The 22,384-nt window shown below is 31.8% G+C and overlaps 1 protein-coding gene across 1 annotated transcript in view; it reads left to right on the forward strand.

Annotated features, from left to right (window-relative positions):
* Nucleotides 1-22,384, forward strand: part of LOC131849560 (agrin) — a 58,768-nt gene that overhangs the window by 2,998 nt on the left and 33,386 nt on the right. The window lies entirely within an intron of this gene.

Here is a 22,384-nt window from a genome sequence, read left to right on the forward strand (position 1 = left end):
CTTTAGCGGCGACAATATTGCACAATTTGATCAATAAGAAATCAATTGAAATCAGAAAGGCTATAATAAAATAAATAAATAGAAAACAAAACAACACTTTTTTAAAAATGTATTATAAAAAGAAATAATTATTGTAATAATAAACAAACCGCAACAATAATAAAAAGTAAAGCATAAAATTTAAAACTTAAAATAAAGTTTAAAATTTAAACATAAAGTTATAACACTATCTATACACTATTTTATTGACATCTAGCAATTAGGAGTTCAGTGCTAAAATTATTTAATTTAAATAAACGCAAAAACTTAGGTTAATTTGTGATGTCATGTGTTTTTTCCTGTAATTTGTCCTCTGGAATGGTATCACGGGCGTCATATGAGAACGTTATGTCTATAGCACTATTCGTATTTATGACAACGGTTACCGATTACTAGCAGGTGCGCTATTAGCTTGCTGGCGTTTCAAATGACATAAAAATTACAACATAAACACAGGTATATATACATATACACTAAGAATAAGTAAGTAGTAAGTTTAAAGAGGAAATATTTGATTGTGTGTTTGTAAAAGACCAACTCAAATACTTAAAATTATTGAAATAGGTTAATTCAATAATTCTTTCACCTATAGAATGATATATTATTAGTGAGTACCTCGTGCTGTGTTAAAATAAAATAAAAATTCAATTATCATTAATTAAAATTGCGAATATTATTATAATTACACCCATGGGGATCCATCCGGCGGCAGTATGACATAAGATAAAACTTGAGAATGAGTAAATGGATTTCATTCATCTTTTTTTTTATTGTTTCCTAATATGGATTTGACGACCTCGGTGGTCTAGCGGTCAAGCAGACCGCTTTACGTCCGATGGTCGCGGGTTCGATTCCTCGCACGGCACAAACATTTGTATTCATGAGTATGATTGTTTGTATCGGTCTGGGTATTTTCTATGTATAATATGTATGTATTTACGAAAAAAAAAAAAACATATCTATGTATTTGTATCAGTTGTCAAGTACCCATAACACAAGCTTTAGGTAGCTTAATTTGGATCTAGATGGCGCTGTGTGAATTGTACAGAGATTATTTATTATTATTATTATGGATGGAAATTTTCAGAAAATTGCGCCGTAAATATAGAAAACTTCAGAATACTTAAACAACGGTGCTTGGCACTAGCAATGAATAAACTGAATAAATACTAGATGGATTTTACCATTGCACTTGCCTACATTTTTTAGACGACTAAACATGCGCTATATAGCACGAGTGCAACTTAGTAGATAATAAAAACTATTGACGTATTAATTATATACTCATATAAAGAATTACACTTGATAATAAGACGAGATAGATTTAGGTCAGATTGACTTTTGACACGGTTAAATTTAATTTAAATTTCGGGGGCGTCACCGGTGCCCGCTGAGAACAGTATAACGGGTTCGAATCCGTGCCCGCTATTGTTAATGTTAAACTCCAATAATTCACGATCCTTCGACGTTGATGGGTGATGTAAAGGTCAGTGTTCAGTGGGTCTTGACGAGGAAAAAGATATGGCAAGTTTTGTTTAATCAATCTTATTGTCTATACTAACATTATAAACAGGTAAAGTTTGTGAGTTTGGATGTTCGGAGTTATCTAGGCTATTATTTATCCGATTTTGAATATTCTCTATGTATAGACTGTAGGCTATATAAAAAATTACTCTACGACCAAGAGATACTTGTAATGTAAATGGAATAAGTACTGTTGTATTGATACTTTTTTATATCTATTATTATATCAATGCTAAGTATTTTTGTCTGTTTGTTTATAACCTATTCGCGACTAAACGTCTGAACAGATTTTAATAAAATTTATGGTGAAGATAAATTGTAATTAATTATAATCAAATAATTTATGTATCAGTAACTTTAAAACTCCTATTATAGGTCACTGAAACATGGAAAAATAAATATCAGTTATTTTGAAATTAACCAAATATAATACCCTATTATTGTATTATTAAAAACTACTACAGTGATATAATCAATGTTCAAGATATACTATATTTTTTTATCAAAAATTTATAAAGAATTATTGATAAAAAAAAATATGGAAATAAAAATAAAAAGAAAACGGCATGTATCACTATTTAAAGTGCGAGTATTGCATACCTCTCCAGTACCAACACATCATGCAACTTGTATGAGGTGCAAAGTAATTGTAGTTTCTAACTGTTTAAATCTACTGAATTTTAAGTATCAAATCCAATTATTAGAAAAAAGAAATAAGTAAAAAATACATGCCATCAAATAATAACAGCAGAAACATGGCAAAGTTCACAATTACCTGACCTGACCTACCTCAACTTAACCCACAAATCAAAGACAGACGAGCCTCGTTTAAAGTAGAAAGTAAATAGACATGCTTTAGAGAAATACACAAAATGGATACCCGAAAAAAAAATGTGGAAGCAAAAGTCAATTCAATAGACGGCCTTAATCTCAGCATTGAAGATCTGAGATCCGGCTCGACTAATAATTGATCACATTGAATTAATTTAAATACTTATTGGTGGCAATTGAAAACCAATTTAGAGCAGTGAAATTCTTGTATCGGTTTGGTCTAGGTGAGACGGGTTTATTGAAGCCGTATTGTTAAAAATTAGATGCAATGACGATTCTGTTTTGTTATGTATACCTACTAATATTGCAAAGAGGAAAAATCTAAACCTATTCTAGAAATCCTTTCACAGTTTCAAAGCTATATACTATATAATATATGTTATTGCAATATTCGACACTATACTTATAAAGACCTCTAATTTGTGTTTTAACATCACAAATGGACGATTTCTGGTGCTACTTATTCTATTCCAAAATTATTTTATTATATATTTTAATTGATTGGAAGTGGGGTGTGTGTTTTATTACATTCAAAGTAGGCACTTCTTGTTACAAAATATTTACTAAACATTGAGTTTAGGAGTCCATATGTATAAAGGTAAAATAATAATTATTTAATCATATCATAAGAACATTTTAATCATATTTTTTTATCACAATCCCTACCATCCAGTCCGACTAGCTACTTTAGTTGAAGAACTGGCAAGGAACTTATCTTTTTATATTCATTACATTTTTTGTAATCTTCGAAGAACATAATGTACCATTGAAATAGATATCCATATATGTCCAATATTTTTATGGTTAACACGGTGTATCCATTCCAATGACATACCATAAAATAAATAGATTTCTAAAACAATGCTTGTATAGTGCAACAGATATAATACCAAGAGGTTCATAGTAAATGAATGTCTTCATTAATTAACACAATGAGAGAGAAATTCTATGGGAATCATGTTAAGAAGTGTAAGTAGGGAAACATGCTGAATTCACAATTAATATGATACGTTTTTTATTTCTCAGAAACTATGATAATATTGTAAACGTTAATTATAATGAAGAAGTAATTGGATGTCTGAGAGCAGTCAGTCTATAATGATAGACTAGTAGTTTAAGGCCAAAGGTTGCAAGTCTAACTGGTACTAAAAAAAGTGTCAATTTATATTTCTAACTAACTCCTTTACGATGAAAACATGAATAATAAACAAAATATAAATTTGAGAGACAAACTTAATTTAATACAGCGGTGTGTGGGCAAGGCTATTGTTGCGTTCAATACAGCGTCAATGTTGACAATCTGCATACCCAATAACAGTGGTGAAGTCTTTAAAAATCCATATTCTGTTATCTTGTTAAGTCTGAAGATGATGTGGCCTGCAGTAACGGATTACGTTGACGGGGCATCAGTAGGGCAGGATAGAGCAGGATAACAATGAGTCAAAGCAATCGTATACACCAACTAACTGTGGTGGTTTCCAGGAGGGAAGACTGCATTGAGGTTGAGCTAAAATGGACCTACTAGAAACAATCCTGTCACCCCTCTTATTAAAACGTTCATCAATTCAATTTTGGGTTCACCCAATCGTGTAGACACCAATAAAAAAACTTGACATTTTTGAGCTTCAAAAGTTACGGTAAGAGTGGATACTTGAACCTATTTTCATGGTTCAAAAAATAATAGAACAGTTTGTAATTTGAACCGTAACACAGCGGAGCGTAACGTGTCAACTACAACTAGTAAAATACATCAAGTGGAACACAAATGCGGTAGAGAATTGCGCCCTATTTTAAATGTTCTGCTATTTAACTTGCTTTCTATTTACAATAAATACAATAATATAATGTACATATATCATAATATTAATGCGTAAAGTAAAATCTTTGTATCGCTATTTACGGAAATTGTGCGGATGGAGGTATATGAAATTTCGCATAATTATAGGTTATACAGAGAAGGAGTGCAAAATGCCAATTTTTTTTAAATATGTATATAATGTTTATTATACATTAAAACAATAAAAAAATATTACACACACTATTATATTGTATAAAACAGCTGATAACAGAACGTCAATGTGAAAGAATGTTAATTGTCAACTCAGCGAATCGAGGTTTCTTTCTGTGCTGTTATCAAAATAATCTATGTCTTTGACAACAGAACCTAAATAATGTCCAAACTTATAATTTAAATTTATAAAGATCGAATTTCAACCATTGGCTTGTACTAGTTTATAATATAGAATGTAATGTATACAAAGTAATATATATATATTTGAATTTGGTACCTGGGTAGATTTCGTACATAATCGTCTGCCCGGATACTGTACTGATACTGAGATTTGTCTCACCTATTTCTACCACAAAACAACTTCCTTTGAAAACTGTATAATAGTCATATTTTAAAACTACCATTCGATAAGCAGCAATTATGTGATCTAATGAAGACAATATCAGAGATGATTATTAAGAAACGGTCTAACGCTTTTGTATCGTAATCTCATAAAACACTGGATAACTGTTAAAAAATGTGCAGTCGATGAAAAAAGTCATAATGAATATTAAATTTAGACGAGCCGTGTTTTATTTGCTGCACTGTACACTAGACATTATACCGTTGTGTGCACATAGGTAGAAATGCAGTTTTTTAACTATTAAATACAATGTATTGTGGTTCAATATGGTTAAACATAATAAGATACTTATACATAGGAAACACATAGACCGATATAAATAATCATACTCATAAATACAAATGCACAATGCGAAAGTTGACCCGCGACCGAGTAACCGCTAGACCACCGAGGCCGTCTAATTTAAGTTTAAATATAAAACAATTAGGTTCAATTTAGGAATCTACATCTAAAAATATACATTGTAAATTAAACTTAATAAAATATAGAGCATTGCGGCGTAGAGATTTATTAACTAGACAAAATCTGAATGATCATTCGGTCGTGAGTACAAAAAATAAAACTTTTAACAGGAAAAAATAACATTTTTATATATTTGTAAGGAATAAACTCAAAAATTACTGAACCGATATTATACATGCTTTCACCATAATAATTACATTATCTCTGCGTCACATGACCATATTTATGACTAGAAAAAATTTGGTATACCTACAAAAACTTCAATAATGTAACCCAAGGTTTAAAAAAAAGAGCTATTAAACGTCTACCTATGCAAAAACGTAACGGGTCACTACTATGATATAAGTCCGGCAGTTAATTGCACATTTTTTAAATATATGACTCGTACTTTTATATAAAACTTATTCCCTTAGTTCTTTGCTACTTTATTGCTTAGTGGTTAAAACCTAAAAGGTCGTGAGTTCAAATCTGGCCGACAGATATAAAAAATAATTATGTGTGTCAAACTACTTACATTTCTCAATGGTGAAGGCAGTACGGACAATAAAACCCAAAAATTTATCCGAGATATAGAGGTAGGCTCACCCACGGTCCTGTTTGCTTCACATATATCCCGTGAAATCTTAAGGTTTGCCTTCAACACGACGTCGATAATTGACAAAGTCATCCGGCATAATAGTCGTGACAGTATGTTATTCTTGTATTTTATATGCCCCTTTAAAAAATAAAGGAATCGAACGATCTCCAGTAAAAAATGGTTCGCTATTATTGCCCTATAGTAATTTACTCGACTCAATAAAAAGGTATGCAAGTAAAAACGAACTAGATATAAATAACTGGTTTGCCGCTGACAATTCATTCATTTCACACAACTGATAGTAAAGGGGCCGACAGCAAAACAGTTTTTAATTACCCAGCGATAATCGCGATAAATGATCACCCTTTCTTTTCTTTTTCTGCGCCTAGCGCACTTTGATCTGTTCAGTACTAATTAAGAGTTGATTCAACTATAAAGTTTAAATAAATATACATATATAGTCATTACTTTGTTTATTTGGAAAACGCAAACAAACTGACGACTAAACCCATGATAAGTGGTAGCCGTCGCCTATTTACATCAACAGCAATACGTACATTACGATATCTCCCTCCGATCGATCCCCCGTCCAATTCAAACGGGGATCGATATTACGACGGCCTGAGCCGAGGTTCGAACCCCTCGTGGTGCCCTCAGACTAAAGTCGTATCCGTCAGGCAGGAGTTGGCCTTTAGCTGCTCCATAAGTTCTTTCGCGGGTTTGGAGTGCCATCTGCACTCGCCCCCTAACGTCTGGTGAAGCTGTAAAAGCCAGCAGCGGCCAACAGCATTAGAGTAGTCAAAAAAAAATTACGATATCATATGACGCCTGTAGTAACCATCATAAGCTGCCATTCCAAAAGACTAAGATGGTATGCACTGCACTTTCACTGCTACCCTTCTACCGTAAGTCAGTTTACAAAACATGCCGCTAGACGGAAGAAATAGAAAAAACAGACGTACTCACGCAGACAACTTCATCATCATCATCATCATCGCAGCCCGGAAGACGTCCACTGCTGGACATAGGCCTCCCCCAAAGATCTCCACGACGATCGGTCCTGCGCTGCTCGCATCTAATGCCTTCCAGCGATCTTGACCAGATCGTCGGTCCACCTTGCTGCGTCTTCCGGTCCGTGGTCGCCACTCGAGGACTTTACTGCCCCAACGGCCATCTGTCCTACGAGCTATGTGCCCTGCCCATTGCCACTTCAGAGTCGCAATTCTTCGGGCTATGTCGGTCACTCTGGTTCTTCTGCGGATCTCCTCATTTCTAATTCGATCACGCAGAGTAACTCCGAGCATAGCCCTCTCCATTGCCCTCTGAGTGACTCTGAGCTTGTTGATGGGGCCCATAGTTAGCGACCACGTCAGAGCAGACAACTTCGTTCAAAGTCTATTTCTTTATAATAATATACGATAAATATAGGGATATGTGTCGCATATTATTACAATAATTATTTAGGTATGAAAGTATTTATACCTAATATTTTAATTACCCTTCTATACTTATTAACAGTGACGTCATACAATTATAAGACAGTAAATCGCTATACTATATCGGCATTTACTATCTTATATTTTAATGGGTACTGATTTAATCCATGCCCACTAAAAATCTGTATTCATGAATAAAATATATTTAAGTATTCTGTGTTTTACCCATACACCAAGATTTGCACAGTTAAGGATTAGATGGTGATGTGTGAAATTGGTTAAAACTATTTGCAAAAAAAAATAATGGACGCGAAAACACCAATACGCCGTCGTCTCTGTTATTTGCACGACAATTAAACATAATCAAATAGTACAAATACCTAAATTCCTCGCCTAATCGGCAATAAGTCCAGCTCAATGCATACAACGCGCGGGTCAGTGCTCTCTGCAGTAATTGAATTCATGCAGAAACTTATCCAACCGCTAAATCAGTACCGTAAAGTGTACTTTCCGCTGCTCACCAACTGAACTGTTTATTGTCGAGTTTATACGAACAAAACAAAAGTGGACCTAGTAGTGTACCTTGCGGCACACCGATTCTATCCACTGAATACGAGATGGGAATCTTAAAATTTTCACTTAGCAACGCGTCTCTACCCAGCCCAGATAGAATAAGTTTTAGAGCATACTTGTTTTGATCTCACCAACTTATCGAGTAAGGCCTAAGAATACTTGATGTATGTTGTAGAAAGCGTGCTAGGGATTTTCTCATTGTTTATAAAACAAACCGTGCCGAGCCTGCAAAGTTGTGCTTTTGTAGACACTATCGCGTAGATAAGGTCTATAAATTTCTCAATGGATGGCTTTGGTCATAAAGTCGTATTGTTTTATTGGTGATTTGTGAGCTGTCTTGTAAACTAATGATTGCCATGATGCCCTACTTGTATTACTGTAATAGTCATAATGGAAATTGATAGAACTTATTAAATGGAGTGTCTATAAAAAAATATACAATAGTAATAGAATGCAACTTTAATTAAAATATTTAATAAACAATATTTAGAAAACTACACATGATCGTGTTGCAATACATTATTATTTTTATCGTTCTGGGTATTTTCTATGTGTATATAATATATATACTAATTATGCCCGCGTTTTCAAACGTGTGAAATTTATAGCCTATGTGTTATTCTTATGTATAAGTTATATTATTGTGTTTTATTAAAATCCATTTAGTTTAGTTTTTGTGTGAAAGCGTAATAAATATTCATGCATCCACATTAACGAACTTCGGCGTTTATAATATTAGTAAGAAGTAAGATGTATTTATAACAAAATAAAAATTAAAGGTTTCTATCAGTTGTGCGCTGTGTTTATTACTATTATTAAATTTAATTAATATTTCTTCAGCTGTAAATATCGACTCGCAGCAGACACGCTTTCGAATTTATAATATCAGTATGGCTCATAATATTGTTATAATGAGTTTAAAACTGTAATTGTTTTACATAAGCGCGTGCTATCTTCATTGCTTTACTATTGAAAGGTGTTACGTTTCTGAATAATTTTACTGTTTTATCTCAGCCTGGTAGTAGTAATACAGATTAAGATATACTCTGATCTGTTATTCCATATTGACAACGTTTATATGTTAGCTAATATGCAGATTTAGAAATCGGACATGCTCCCGTCCAATTCTGGACGACCTGAGGTGTTATAACTTAGAACAAAGAAGTGAAAAAAAGTTTTTGCTTTGTAAGAAATATCTTTGGATACTACTCTAATTTATAGACATTTTATTTCGTTTTTTTTTCGTTTATTTTTTTTATTATTGTAACATTGTTGTACTGAATAAATATGTTTTTCTTTCTTTCATTCTATCGCCAACATAATTAATTGTTTAAAGAGCCATTAGAATTTCTGCTTATAAATACAGTATAAATAGATACTCTAAATATTTTAAATGGATGCTGTTAACAGTTTGTTAATGCGCTAAATATGCTGCAAAGATTGTCTACATCCGTAAAATACCACTAATGCGATTTCATCAAAACGAACTGTTCTCATACAAAAGGCGTGAGATCGAAGATTCCTTGTCACATTCAATGCTATTATATTGAAAATTACCGTGCTGAATTAACATTGAATTGAAATTTTAAATTATTATTGTCGCTTTTGTACAGCTTGGTGCAAAAGTGGATAAATGCGTTTTATCAGATTTGACCTTTATTTAAATGCGAAAGGGTTTAATATTGCTTGATGCGCTTACAGTTGAAAATGAATGCAATTTCAGTCCTTTGTGTTTCGATTAATATTGTGCGAATAATATTCTGTATTATCGGAGATGAAAAATTAGCATTTAACTCTAGCATACAATGTACAAAATGGGGATATGAGATTGTAAATTGTAGTTATGTCTATACCAATACTATAAAGCAGTAGAATATGTTTGTTTGGTCGAACACGCAAATATCAGGAACTACTGGTTCGAATTAAAAAAAAAGTATTATATACCGTTTAGGCTATATATAGTATCACGCTAATAGGTACTAAGCTACAATGTTTTTTGTTTTTAAATGGGGCCCTTTATGTGCCGCTGGCGAAAATGCGCGGATTAGTTTTCTTTGGGACTACCATGCTTTTGGCTGCAGCTGGCCTGCTGCCTTTACAGCTTTGTCAGACAAAAGGGGGTGCAGATGGCATTCGAAACTTGCGAAAGGACTTATGGAGCGGCTGAAAGTCAACTCCCGCCTAACGGAAATGATTTTAGTCTGAGGGCACCACAAGGCGATCGAACCTCTGCTCATGCCGTCATAACTTCATTCCCTGTTTGAATTAGACGGGGTATCGTTCGGAGGGGTTCCAATGCTCATATATTTATTTATTTGTGCGGCCTGGTAATTGGAGTAATAATAGTTTATGACTTTTATTATTGTAAACCAATTGCTATAAAACAAACACTAGTTGTCTTTCAGTTATATTACATTCATAAAATTTCCCAGTAATATTTTTTTTAATAGAACTGACGGATTTACTTTTACATTTTTATAATTATGGTGATAAAAACTTTGGACAATTTATAGCGCTATCTAGTGCCTAAATATTGCTTTTATTTCAGAAAAAAAAATTAGTACCCATAGTACTAGACAACTGATAGAGATATATACATGAATATTATAATATACTATACAAAACTGAACTCTAGTCTTAATACTCTAGAATACAAACAATTATATTTATATTTATATCGTGCGAGGAATCGAATCTATACTTATCAGAAGTAAGGACAGTGTGCTAAATCACTAGACCACCGAGGTCATCAAACCCCGAATTTATAATATAAGTACGAATTTGATTGATCAGAAAATAACAAATGTAGCACCAAAAAGTGTTAAAGAGAAACTCGCCGTACCAGTTTCTGAACCAGACTAAAGAATTTGTTGATTTAATTAAAATTATATCTTAATGAACGAAATAGGTATAATAATTTTGATCAAGCAATCAGATTGTAGTCGTGATGAATTTATGTTATGTTTACAAGAAAGTCTGTAGAGAATGCCTGTTTATTCTTTTGCAAATAAAAATGTACCATATTATAAATGCAATAAGGTGCTGTAAACCACTTGAAGAAAGAAGCAAGAATTTATTAGGTACATAATTAAAAAGGAATCTAAATTAATATCTACTAATCTAAAAATTTAGAACTCTAAAACGATTCCATTCCATATAAAAGCATTGTTTATAATGGCAACAGTATAATATATAAAAAAGACGAAAATAATGAAATATGTATAATTACATTATTTGTTATGTTACTTACATTATTTTTTTGCGTTTGGATCAATAAAATGTATAAACTATGTCAATTCACAATTATGTATAAGTATATACTAAATTACTGTCAATTCTCATAAATATTTTAATATATTATACTACTACATCCCAATAATGATGTTTTTAAATCACAATATAATAAGATTATATCTTTAATATATCGATTTATTGAAAAGCTAGTCTATATTCTTTATATCAAAATATGAATCTATACTTATAATAAATCTGTAGAGAGGTCAATTCTGTACATGAAATATATTTCCAAAATAACTATCACGGGGTGATTAGTGATTGATACTGATGACAAAATCAGTAAAATTTTTGTCTGTCTGTCTGTCTGTATGTTCGTTATAGAAACAAAAACTACACGCCGGATTTTAACGAAACTTGGTACAATTATTCTTCATACTCCTGGGCAGGTTATAGTATACTTTTTATCACGCTACGATCAATAGGGAAATGTTAGGAAAATACATCAAAACCTCTGAACCGTGATTGACATAGGCTACTTATTTTACGAAAAACGACGGAAATGCAGACGAAGTCGCAAGCAACAGCTAGTATTAAATAAAAGAGTAACATAAGTATTCCTCCATAGCTCTATGAAGAATTTGAAGGAGTAATGTGATAGGTTTTTTGAAAAACAATTTTAGACATGTATAATTTTGAATATCTTAATTTATTCATAAAATTCTGCAAATTTACAACTTCATATTATTTAAGACGTTAAACCACCAATATGGATTACATAAACTATCTGTAATCACAAAAAAATTATGTAAACAAAAAACATCTTGTTTTTACGTAGGACAATGTAATAAATAACCTCAATGTATAACACAATGCAGCTTACTAAGATTGTCATGGCGTATTTCAATATGCTGTGGCATCTTCTATCTCTTTAATGTAATGTCCAATACATAAAGAACCATCGAGAAATCAATAAGCAACTTTAATGCAACTAGCGTAGAGTTACAGACAACTGCTCTGTCCATTCTACTACATCAGATAATAAAACCAACTCTGATGGAGCTATTTAAGTGTATAGACGTATCCTTTTTAGTCCTAGTGAAACAATAAGGAGCATGAGATTGGTAGGTCATAATAAATTGGATACTAGCTCGTCTGATATAATACGTGCCATCGCTGTCAAGAGCTGTGGTAATCTTATTGGAAATACTGAAGACAAAATACCATCTTACGTTGAATTGTAAAAAGTATAATAAAATCACACTTTTAATGAATTGTTGCGATCTATAGCAGAAGAGTGGATAATAAATTGGTATGGCTGTTTATAAATTCATATACTTGTAAAGCACTGTATACTTTATATAAATTGTTACATTGTCGTCAATTACTAAATCCAAATATTTGACAATGACGTCGATTTTTTATAAACTATATATTGTAATAGAATATTTTTTAACAGATTAATTGAGAATTAGTATTATTTACGAATGTAATTTACAATACTAAATGGAAATCACTACCAATTAAAAGAAAGGAATGCATTTTAAATGATGTAGTATCTTGACAGAATAAATCATAGACATGTGCCCATTATGATATGCAAGATAAATCGATTTAAAGGCAAAGAACTTCGTACACTGACAGCCCACAGAAATTTAAACCATACGGTTTAGGCAATTAAGTTTAAAACAATATGTTGAAAGTGGCATTCATAAAGATAATTTATAAAACAAAAAAGAGGTAGCAATCATTTTTTAATACTGACAGCACAGGTTGAATTAAATATCTGCTACAATTCGTTTTAAAAATTATTCATGAGAATAAAACATGCATTACATGATTATACAAATGAATTAGTTGTTTTTGAGGTAAATACATGCTTTGTATGCGGTATTTCCGGTTTCCGAAAGGTGAGATGTTGCTGTGAAATTATTGGGTACAGAATGTACAGATGTATAATGTATTTAGTCGTTAAAAATGATAATAGATGAGGTGGTATCATCATTTTAGTTATGTCTACAATCTCATTATTATTTGGTAATACTGATAATGTCATAAAGAGACTATTGTATTAGAATTTGACTATAATTTTATTTTTATAAATATTCCTTTTAATTATTAACAATATTTTATGAACATACATGTATTAATATATAAAGTTGAAGAGTTTGTTTGTTAGTTTGGCTGAACGCGTTAAATACTGTTTCTAATTGAAAAATAATTTTAGTGTCAACCCATTTCACCAGTAATAATATAAGATCACGCTACGATCAAGAAGTAGAGTAGGAATGAAATATGTTTAAAAAAAGACTCAAACGAAGTTAGACAGTTTAGCTAATGACACCAAAATTATAACAATTATAATATATATTATTAATAGATGATAATGATATAGTGAACCGACCTACGCTATCGGTATACAATGACAGTGTATCAGTATATAAAGAGAAAATGAGGATGAATTCAGGACAGTCAGCTAATCATGGCGAATTCACTGGAAATTAACTAGTCGCGTGATAGTGTATATTCCTTGGTACAACAATCCCATTTCTAACAATCCCTTCCCTACAACAGAATTAAATTAACAAGCGTTTATTTCATTAAACGTGATTAATACAAACAAATCAAACGTTATGAAAGTAAACTCCGAGGCCTACAGTTAAAAAAAAAAAACGTAAAATGTAGATCGTTTGATGCTTATTCTGAAAACAAAGCGAGTTCACGGTCTGCTACAACTATTATGTCCTTGCTTCCTCTCATTGTCTGGCCATCGCCTTTTTTATTTCCATCGTCATTACAACTTTTTTATTATGCTTTTTCTCTGACACTGGCTATCCACCATTACGAATGCTATTTGTTTTTGCTTTTATTTTAATACTATGAAACATTAATAGTTGCAGTTGTTTTGATTTCTTTCTAGTGTTTTCTTTATTTTAGCATTGATTTTATAATACTGACGTATTACTGTTAATATTTGATAATATATGAAACTAAATTTATTATAATGTTATAAAAGTTTCTAGTCCTTCCTATTCTGTTTATCTTCTATCATTGACATTGTCCGTATTATCAGCATCCTTGTCTATTTATTTTATATAATACATATGTGTATGCCTAATTTTAGGAACAAATGTTCATATTAATGTATCCATATATTATAAATTGCAAAGATTTACTTATTCGTATGTTTGAATGTATGTAATGTATACAAAAACCAATATTCTGATTTACTATATTTTTATCTCTATAGAGTTACTTTACTGAAGTCTGTGTTTCGGGCAGGCAGTTTAGCCAAATTTAGATAAAGAATTTAAACTATCTTATATTTAACAAAAAAACTTACCGCACGTTTCCTTGTTTGAACAAATATTTGGTTTCACTAATTTACTATCAATTGAATTTAAAATAATCTCTTTGCATTTAACAATGTAATGCAAATGTTTGGCAGGACCTCCACTATTTTTAAAGAAATGTAAACAGAGAGTAAAACTGCTGTATTTAGCTAAACTATAACATACATTAAGGACGCGTCATACATCAGTGGAAGCACAGATAAGATAATATTATATAGTGAAAGGGTGAGACAGTGAGTGACATAAATTGCGTTTTACGATATCAATTATATTGGAATTTTCGAGTTCATATCTCTTCTTGTCAATTTATAAACCAATTAAGCGCTTTTTGAAGTTAAGTGCGAATTGGGCACTTCTTAATCAAATTATAAACGCGAAAGTTTGTAAGTATGTTTGTTACTCTTTCACTCATAAACTACTGAACGGATTTTGATGAAACTTTACAGAAGTAATATGCTTATGCATCAGAATGACACAGGTTATATTTTTTATTGAAATTTAATGTGGGTGAAACCGCGGGCATAGTTAGTATGTAATAAAGAGGTATAACATTATTTTGTTGTGAGAAATGTATATGTCTATCTATTTTCACGTTGGATCCAACGGGGTATGTATAAAGAACCAAGTGATAAGTTAAAAGAAACAAGTGTTGGCTTCTGATCTTGCACATAATTGCACATAATGCTATTAGCATTAAGCCCGCCTTTTGTACAAAATCAATAAAGTTTTAAATAAATAAATAATTCTTGCTTCATTCACATTCATGACTCGACCCATCCAAGCACGCCGGTTCCGGCGGAATGTCCTGTCATCAGACAACACACGACCAATCTGATCAGTTGGCCCCTAAACCATAAAATTTTTTTTTTGGTATGTCTATGCAATAGCTAGCAATAGCAATAAGCTGATCTCCCACATGATTTGAAATGCTAACCCTTGCCTATATGCACTCATAAACAGCGTCATAGATTTGATGTCTTCATGTGGTGCCCGTGATTTCATGCGTTGCCCTTACTTAGGGATACGATATCATGCCCCTGTACCCTATAACTTTACTGCCTTTAATAAAGCCTTTAAAAAAATATCTCTATCATTAATAAAAAAAAAAACAAAAACACAGATAAGCAAGCTGCTTGGTGGCAAAAATATTCATAGATAAACCAGATATACCGAATAAAAAGTCTACTTTGGCAACCATCAGATAATTACTGGCTCTTAATTATTACACTTCAATCAAGAATATCATAAAAAAAAAAATTAAATGCAATCAAATAATGACGCGTTGGATATTTGTTAATCGAGTTTCTAACGTTCATAGAAATCGAGAGTTCTAACAAGCAGTTAGAATAACAAAATGTAATTCAATACTTTCACTCATCTGTGCGTGCTGTCAAAATGATCGTTACAAAGTAACATCTTAATAATAGCTTTGTGCAATACATTTCTTGGGACAGACGTGTTCTCTATTATACACTCATTGGAACGGACTACTCCATTCACGCCTATCTTGTTATCCTCAAATCACTAACATCTTTTTATATGTCTTAAGATTTTGAGCGAGGCCCTGAATCCATTGCGGTTTCTAATTGTGTTTTTTATTTATTAGTCTTATGGAATGTGAAACAACCTACCGATCTAGTTGTATACAGAACTACAGACATCAGTTTTTCATATAATGATCGTGCTACCGCTCTTGAGTTACCATTCCGGAAGACTAGGATATCACTTGTCCTGTAATTTCACTGATACGTAGCTTATAAAGAAGCTGATTTAGTCTCACTATATCTACTTCAGTTTAAAGGCCATGTTGTATGCCTTTAGGCTTAGAATTGTGAATAATATCAGATAATATAAATAAATTGTTAATGTTAGAAACATTGTCCTTATCTTAATTAATTTAGATTTAATCTTACATTCCATAATGTTCACAGTTATATGTGTTTACAATTGCTACATTTAGAGCAATATGGGCCCTGTTTGGGGACGCAAATTTACCAAAATTATTGTTTTAAGAAATTATCCATATTTATGTATAACATATAATTTAATATTATACATTCAGATGCTTTGTTGTTATTTGATTGTCATCAATAAATTGGGATACAACAAATAGGAATTCACGGTAATCATTATTTGTTTTATGTGTCTATCATCTTTAACAAACGTCACTATGGTTTGTAAGGTAAATACATAAGCCCTCACTATAAGCATTAAAACTTGTACTTGCCCAATTTCATCTATGTTTGTCAACCATCGATGAAAGCGCTTATTTGTAGAGAGTGTACCGACGTTCAATGGAGTTCTTTCTATTTTTTTATATTATTTACTTAAAGTATTTTGCTTTCAAATCGTTTACGAGTGTGATTAGCTTTCGATGATATGCTACTGGACTCAGTATGTTATGCTTGCTCGATAAGTTTATGAGATGGAACTCATCGCATTGTTACTGTGCGCTGCACAACCAATTTCATTGACAAACTGGACGGGCTCATCAGACTGTGGATACTACTAAAGAACAACCCAGTCCACTATTACTACACAACCAACAGTGTTTGTTACTCGCTTATGTTTTTTTATATTTCACTGCCACTCCATTTTTCAGGCAAAACTGCTTCCAAATAAGCTCCTTAATGGCTGAGCTATTCACATAGACAACTTTTAACAAAGTTTTCTTTGATAGAAATATATACATAAAAGTATATATTTGGAATATATATAAAAGTATATATCCCCATATATGTGGTCTCAGACAGTGCGGTTTCAGAGGAGCTTCCTCCCGCATACACTTAGATTGTGGAACTAAATGCCGAGGTTTTCTCGAGAGACTACAGCATGGGGTTTTTCAAGAAGGGTATATTAAGGTTTCTTAAGGGTCGGCAACGCGTATGTGACACCCCTGGTGTTTCAGGCGTCCATAGGCTACGGTAACCGTTTACCATCAGATGGGCTGTATGCTTGTTTGCCACCTAAGTGGTATAAAAAAAAAAGGATTTTTAAAATCGTTATATTTCATAGTATTTTTTTTTATTTATTCAATAACGATAAACCAAAATCTTTTCATTTAATAATGTTAGGTTTAGAATTATTAATACTTATATGATAGCTTTTATATACGATGTTAAATTTAGTTTTCATCATGCGGTAGAAACGATGGCTGTATGATGTAAATATGTTTTGTGTCTCTGCTTACTTCCTAGCAAAGGCTTCCTCTAACCTTTTCTATTCCTTGCTGTCGCGATTCTACTCTGTAATTGATCTGTTTTATATATTTTACTCTTCTTTGAGTTTTCCTTATCTTCGGTACTAATATTGGACCCTAAGTTAAGATCTAACATCATTTATCCTTTTCACGTAATGCGTGGCCAACTCAGCGTCATTTTAATTGTTTAGTTTTGATGTGATTTGATCCTGTGTTTTTGTATCTACTTAGTGATATTGTGGTTTATCTTTTTTATCTTTCTTTTCCCTGTCACAAAACTTATGCATATAAATAAGATAATACTTATACTTATAATAAAATAAATATCCCTTTTGCGTCGGAATATACATCGGTCGGTTCCTGATAATGTTAAAAATAAACAGAGACATGTACGAAGCCGGAGTAGGTTGCAAGCATGATAATATTACTTTGATACAGTTATCACAAGGTATCATTATAGCTTTGATTATCTAAACGTTGTTAGAATTGAATAATAGCTATAGAATGTGGTCATATAACTGTCTCCAAATACTGTTCGCAAGTAATCATGAGTTAAAACCCATCATTTACTGGATACACTGTCCACAAATAACTGTCGACATTGGTGAACAGTAATTGTATTATAATGGGTTTTATACACTGTACAGTATTGTACTGTATGACGATAGAGACTAAAATATATCATTATAAAAGGGAGACTTAGTACAAAATTGTCTACGTTATTTCACCTAATTTAGCTGGCAGTATTTTTTTTTGATGTTGATACATACTTATTTTGTTCTCATTTGACTTTCCAGTTGTATGAAAAAAAATTGAGGGTAGGGAAATCTTAGACAAAGAATGAGGGACAACAAGAGCGACGCTTGTACAATTTGAGGTACTGCTAAACTAGGCTGTACCTCAAAGTGCTGGCTAGGCTGTTATTACTGATTTTCATCAGATTGTTTGATTCTTTTAAAATTATTTCGAAATTAAGAAAATAATCAGTTTAATTTTTAGCTTAGCAATAATAGAGCTACTACGTCTAGCTTCTGAATTACTTTAAAATTTTGATTAAATCATATATTACTTAACTGATTTGAATAGTTCTTATATATACATATCTTGACGACCTCAGTGGTCTAGCGGTTTAGCACATATAAAGTCCAAGTTAGTCCCAAGCTAAGCAGAACTTGTGTTATGGTTATTAGACAACTGATATAAATACATATATACTTTTTTCTAAATACATACTTAATAAATATAGAAAACACCCAGACAATATATATACAAACATTTATAAATGTGGTAGAAATTTGATCATAATATATTATGGTAAAATTTCTACCACTGAGTGTCTACTGTCATTCATTATTCAGAGACCTATATATTTTGTTAATCTTTGTACGTTATGAAACATACACCGTTATTGGATGCCAACGGCTTTTCGCAACTTCAGTTAGCGTTAACGGTTCTAGTTATAGTCTGGTTAATTACTGATTGAGTTACATTTGTGAAGGCTGTCCATCTGCAGTCACAGTACAAAGCACTTTTATCTAATTAGACCCAAAAGAATGACCTACTCGTTGCTTGCCCTGACTTCGCAAAAGTGCAAATAGTACAGGGAAGTCAAGCTTTTCTATATTTTTTGGGACGCTTTATTAACGTAATTAAACAAAAAGTGGTGCTTGTTAGATTTCTATATTTGAGTATAGACTCAAATACAAAATCTAACTAAACTAAATAAATAGTTATTTATTTATTTGATTCTCTGAGCGTTCATGCAAATTAATCTCAGAAGCATCTCAACGGATTATTCTAGCTTCACTTTATTTTTATAAAGAATGGCAAACAAGCTGACAGTACACCTGATTGTATGTGTTAACCGTTATCTGTTCACTTCGTATATACATCGTGTATCGTGTGCTCGTCACGTTATTTATATGGCGCCAATGATACCACTGCTTATTCCGGAGAACTGAGATCCTCTTATCTTGTAATTTTACTAGCGTATCTCACCGTTCAACAGAAACATATCTTATAAAACAAGCTGTTTGGTGACTGAGTCTGAGGTAACCACGGTAGAACGTTACGGTATCAAATTATTTTATTATTATTTTATTAAAAGGCTTTATTTTATTTCATTTAAAATAAAATAAAGCCCTTTATTTTATTTTAAATGAAATAGAAAATTCTATAATAACTGCATCCACGGTTGCAACTAGTCCGCGATGGGGCACTAGTTATTTGTAAAATAAAATAAATCACAGTAATTATTCTATCAGTAATTAAAAAATAATGTTATGAAAACATGAATTTAATTGTTTATACTAATTGTTTTTAGATATGTTATTTCTTATATAGAAATAACATATATAAAAACGATTTTATGAGTTATTTTATGGATAATTCAAAAAAGAAGCAAGTAATATTTCGGATTCGTGTTTCTCAAAGAAAAGAGAGTATATCTCATTTATCAATTCAGAAAATTAAAAATATTGTGTCTTATTTTTAAATAGCTGTATCGTTTACTATGCCTATGAATTCTTAATTAACACTGCATTACGATATGAGGAGTTCGCAAATTTTATTACTTGTTATAAAGAACTTTTGTGAAAATAAATTTAAGTCATATATATTAATACCTTCAATTTTGATTTATCGCCACCATTTAAACGAAAGTGGAATTTTATTTCCGCATTTGTATGTTAATTTATGTTAATAACAAAACCAGTATAAAGTCCAATAAAATCTGAATGTTCCCAACACTACTATCGTTATAATATCGAGTTAATTAATCACATAATGGGGATCATTATTCATAAATCGACGTCCATCCGTCGTGTTTTGTTTGACACAGTTTTTTTTATCTACAGAGTTATTTCTTATACCGAAAGCTTTACAAAAACCAATCAACCGTTACTAGATAAGCAAGTCTTATTTAATATTACGATAGATTCAACAAAATTATACGACAATGAACATTTTTTTGTGCCAATTCGCTGTAAAAACTGTTTTTTCGCCATTTTTTAGGTCAAAAGCCTGCATCTGACATTAATGACAATATGATTGTCCTCTTTTGAACGGCTGCGTGAGAAATAAATTGTTAAAATTGTCATACTCAATGGGCTGTATTAAATAACTGGGTTAATAAAACCATCAAATGTTTATCTAGTGTTTCAGTAAGAAATCTGAGCTATGTTAGTATTGAGGTGACATGAATACATCAATGATTCTAAGTTTACAATGATCATCACGGTTATCATACTAGTCACGGTTATTTTAACAATCAAATTGTCCGGTAATTTTAAACTTGATATTTCTAGGACAAATGTGCTTTTTTTAATCCGTGGAAAGTATTTATTTTAAATTGCACCATTGAATTTGAACGGACATTCTACCAGGAGTGCAGAGATTGTGTGAAAGTCTCTGTATTGTCTGAGGTACTACTTTCATCTGCAGCTGAACAGCCTTCCGGGTCGCGGGTCACGCCTCTCCAAGGTTGTTCTCCCGATGCAGTGACCTCCTTGATTTTATGGCGACCTAGTACTGGTGCGGTTTATGCACTCAAATAACGTGATTCTTGTCCGTTTTACACGGTTACGCGGTGTCTTTTACGCTGTTATGTAACAAATATTTGACCTTGACCAAATAGGCGCAATTTTAATAACAGTTTTTGTAATCTCGAATCAGTTGGTCGTAATATATGTATGTTTATATTTTATACAGCGTTGTTTTGAGTTGCAGCGTGATTTAAGGCAGATACTTAAAGACTGACTAATTGATATCTTAATCTTTCGGAATGGCAACGCCTTCCTTCTCACAGATATCGTAAGTCGACGTGAGTTGAGCTGATCATATATATTGACTTAGGTATGCACTTATCAGAATATGAGCCGTTATCTTGTTGGCCATTGTCAAAACTATGTTCAGTCCTGAAGCCTACCATAATATTTAAAAAAGCAATCTGATACACAAATTAAAATTAAGTGGCACATAATATTCATAAACATAGAAAGGACATCATTTATCAAGATGAAAGCTTTTCTGTTGATGTGGGGCGGTGAAATTAAAGTTAACTGCTGGGGTTAAGTTTTATGTACTGTTTAAGATAGAACCAGTTACAATACGTGTAGGTCAGAGAGGATAACGTTATTTTAATGCTTCTTATGCACTTTCCAGTGGAAATATTTCCTATATTTTAGAAATGTTTGATTATAACAAGCACTTTTCAGCATAATGCTTGTTAGATTAACAGTCAATTAACTAAACTAGAATAAACCTAATTTTAAGCAATTTAGAATTATCTTTTTATATAATACGAAGAGCAAAGTTTATGGCCCACTTGATAGCAAGCGTTAACTGTATATAAATGAAAAACATTACGGATATTACGTTAATACGTGACACACATGCTTAGATTAGATTAGATTAGATTAGATGTCATTCCTCTTATCTTGTAATTTCATATAATATTTAGATCCCACTGCGGTATGCATGCGATATGCATTTAGCAGAGAAAAAGAGCTATATATTCCGATTGTTCTTTTAAAGAAATATTTTAAAATCTTAGAACTTTAAGATTTTGTATGAATACAATCTACCGAATCAAATAAGTAAATAAATATAAATTAAATATTATTAATATTCGGCTGAGACCTTAAAGATTTCTAAGATAATATAGCCATGTTTTTATATGTTAAATACTATGTTATACCAAGAAAGGGTATTGAAAAGGGAAACTTGTAAGAGAAAGTGTACGT

Source organism: Achroia grisella, unplaced genomic scaffold, assembly GCF_030625045.1.
Source record: "Achroia grisella isolate CSIRO2021 unplaced genomic scaffold, CSIRO_AGI_Agris_v1 utg660, whole genome shotgun sequence".
In the NCBI taxonomy this organism is placed as follows: domain Eukaryota; kingdom Metazoa; phylum Arthropoda; class Insecta; order Lepidoptera; family Pyralidae; genus Achroia; species Achroia grisella.